The sequence below is a fragment of the Terrapene carolina genome, unplaced genomic scaffold (genome assembly GCF_002925995.2).
Source record: "Terrapene carolina triunguis isolate 2854851 unplaced genomic scaffold, T_m_triunguis-2.0 Scaffold715, whole genome shotgun sequence".
In the NCBI taxonomy this organism is placed as follows: domain Eukaryota; kingdom Metazoa; phylum Chordata; order Testudines; family Emydidae; genus Terrapene; species Terrapene triunguis.
Window position 1 is genome coordinate 2,148,154 of NW_020665066.1, and position 3,747 is coordinate 2,151,900.

A 3,747-nucleotide genomic window follows, 5' to 3' on the forward strand; every position below is an offset into this window, starting at 1 on the left:
TGGGACGGAGATGATAGGGGGAGGATAGAAACATTTGCACCTGCGGGGGTATAAAAAGGGAGAGTAGAATTTAAGGAGGTACATTTCTGAGAACAAAAAGGAGACTCTTTCACAGTGAATGAAGCAATTCACAGCAGACAGCACATGTGCTTTAGGTACAAGGTCGCATTTTGCTTTTTATATTGAGCGCCTGCCGGTATGGTGACACATCACACACGGCTGGGCAACAGAATTCGGTTTCCAGGCAGCCATGGTAAGCCAAAGGGTACGTGGGGTTGGCTTCTTCCACCTTCATAACATGTGGGAATGGTTTCAAACTGCAGTGCCCTCCTTTCCCATAGCAAGCAATGCTAGTTGGGTTTACCATTTAAAAGGAGGGGCTGCGGTTTTCAGGTGGATGTGCAGCACACCCCTCCCCCCCACCTCACTGCATGGCTATTCTCTGGGATGATCCCTTCACCCTCCCCCCTACCACAGGGCCACCCAGAGGATTCAAGGGGCCTGGGGTCTTCGGCGGCGGGGGCACGGCACTTTGGTGGCGGGTCCTGGGGCAGAAGGACCCCCCCACCACCACAGGTCTTTGGGGCACTTCGGCGGCGCTTCCCGGAACGGAAGGACCCCCCGCCGCGGGTCTTCGGGGCACTTCGGTGGCGGGTCCTGGAGCAGAAGGACCCCCCACCGCCGAATTGCTGCCAAAGACCCGGAGCGAAAGAAGCTCCGGGGGCCCGGGCCCCACGAGAGTTTTCCAGGGCCCCCGGAGCAAGTGAAGGACCCTGCTCCCGGGGCAAATTGCCCCACTCCCCCCCCCCCCCCCCCGGGCGGCCCTGCCCCACCATGTGGCTATTCTCAGGGATGATCACTTTTAACAGCCCAGCATGAACGGGGTCCTTTTACAGTTCCCTTACAAAAATTCCCTTATTTCAACCAGGTGACCATGAATGATATCACTCTCCTGAGGCTAACATAGAAAGATATAGACTGAATGTTGCTTGAATGCGACCAAAACCCAGGACCATTCGCTGCCATGCTTTGTGCTACAATGATTCCAGACTACTGGCTTGGCGTGGTAAAGTGTCCTACCGTGGAGGAAGAAATAAGGCAGCCCTCCCCAGAAACCTTCTGCGAAGGCTTTCAGAGTACCTCCAGGAGAGCTTCATGGAGATGTCTCTGGAGGATTCCCGCTTCATCCCCAGACATGTTAACAGATTTTTTCCAGTAGCTGTACTGGCCGTGAATGCATCCTGATTCTTCAGGGCAAATCAAACCTTAAACAGACTTGCTTTTAACCCCTGTAGTGTAGTTACAAATGTCCACTCACCAGAGGTGCCTTCTCCAGTTTCAGGGTCTGGGAACCCCCCTTAGGAGGGTATTGGCTCCAGGGTGATGAAAAGGTCCTGGCTGCCGGAGAGAACGGATTCGCCGCTTGCCTGCTGTGCATTCTCCTCCTCATCATCATCCACAAAATCCTCCTCCCTGTTGCGTGAGACTCCCCCCTTGCAGGTGTCCACGGACAATGGTCGGGTAGGGGTGGGGCCCCCCCTCCCCCCCCCCCCCCGAATGCCATGCAGCTGATCATAGAAGCGGCATGTATGGTGCTGTGACCCAGAGTGACTGTTTGCCTCCTTTGTCTTTTGGTAGGCTTGCCTGAGCTCCTTGACTTTCACACGGCACTGCTGTGGGTCCCTGTTGTAGCCTCTCTCCACCTTGCCCTGTGCAATTTTGGCATATACATTAGCATTTCTTCTTTTTGATCGGCATTCGGCCTGCACAGATTCTTCTCCCCATACAGCAATCAGATCCAGTGTCCCCCGTTTGGTCCATGCTGGAGCTCGTTTGCTATTCTGGGGGGATTGCATGGTCACCTGTGCTGCTGACCTCACCACACTGACCAAACAGGAAATGAAATTCAAAATTTCCCAGGGCTTTTCCTGTCTACTGCATCGGAGTTGAAAGTGCTATCCAGAGCGGTCACATTGGAGCACTCTGGGATAGCTCCTGGAGGCCAATACCGTCGAATTGCATCTGTACTACCCCAAATTCGACCCAGCAAGGTTGATTTTAGCGCTACTCCCCTTGCCGGGAAGGAGTACAGCAGTCGATTTTAAGAGCCCTTTAGGTCGACGGAACAGGGTTGGTTGTGTAGACGCATTGCTTATAAAATCGACCTAACACAGCTAAATTTGACCTAACCTTATAGTGTAGATCAGGGCTCAGAATAGAATATCTGGGTTAGAAGGGACCTCGGGAGGTCATCTAGTCCAATCCCCTGCTCAAAGCAGGGCTAATCCCCAGACAGATTTTTGCCCCAGATCCTTAAATGGCACCCTCAGGGATTGAACTCACAACCCTGGGTTTAGTAGGCCAATGCTCAAACCACTGAGCTATCTCTCCCACAATAGACAAGGCACAGGGGGTAGGTATACACTGTAATGCAAGCCCAGGGTTAGTGGGATTCTAGTCAGCTGACCCATGTTAGAGAATCCAGAGCCGTCTTACCCCTACATTAAAATTTTTCTAATACAGGCTTGAAACTGGGGTTCTTGTGTCCACACTGCAGCATGCAGTAGACCTGAGGCAAATCAATCATATCTCAGACTTCCTAGTGCCCTCCCGAAATGTGGCCAGTCTTGCACTTTGGCCGTGGTGCACTGTGGGAAAACTTGATAGCCCTCCCTGACCATGACAGAAATTTTGAACAGCCTGCCAAGCAACGTGGAGGAGACCCCCTTTTCAAGAAGTTCTCTTGCTTGCGCTTTCACTCCTGTGGCAGGAAAGGGACAGAGCTTCCATGAGGTGCTGGTGGACATTTTGGTGGTGTTTTCTGACCTACCAAAGGCACCTGATAGAGCGTTGGATGGAACAGGAGGAGGAGGAGGAGTATCCTGGCATGGCAGACTTGCACTGGCTGATGCTGCTCAATACACTTGGTATAGCTGGCGTACACCGGCGCTTCTGACAAGCTCAGACTGGTGGGATCACATAATCAGGCAGACCTGAGATGACCTGCAGGGGGTTCAGAACTTTCACATGAAGAAAGCTACGTTTCTGGAGCTTTGTGAGCAGCTTGCCCTGAGCCTCCAGCCTAAAGACACACGCATGAGGCCACCCCTGCCAGTCCAGAAGCAGGTTGTGATAGCCATCTGGAAACTCGCTACCGGGTCCGTTGCCAACCGGTTTGGTTTTGGAAAGTTGACTATGGGCAAAGTGGTTGCCTCAGAAACCTCTGCCGTCAGGCATGTGGTTTACCCCAAGGTGGTGGGCATAAAAGATATTCCTGAAGTAATTGCTAGCTCTGCGAGAATGGGGTTTCCTCACTGTGCTAGGGCCACTGATGGGACATGTGCCCATAGTTCGCCATCCTCAAGGAACTCATGAGTACATAAAACACAAAGGATTTAACAGACCTTCATGGATCACAGAGGTCCATTTACGAATGTCAGCATGGCCGCACTGGGAAAGTTCATGATGCTGGGGGGTTTTGCCAGTCAAGAGTCTACATTCGTGGACAGGCTAGGACACTATTTCCACCAAATGATATTATCATAAATGGCATTACTGTCCCCCACCATTATTCTGGGGTTCCCCAAGCCCTTTTGCCTCGGCTTATGAAACAGTACATGGATTTCAGAGACCCTGGCAAAAGACGGTTTAATTACACTCCCAGCAGGTGAAGAATGGCTGTTGAATGTGCTTTTGGCAGATTTGAAATCTCTTTATAGATGTCCATGGCCCCATTTGGATGCCAGT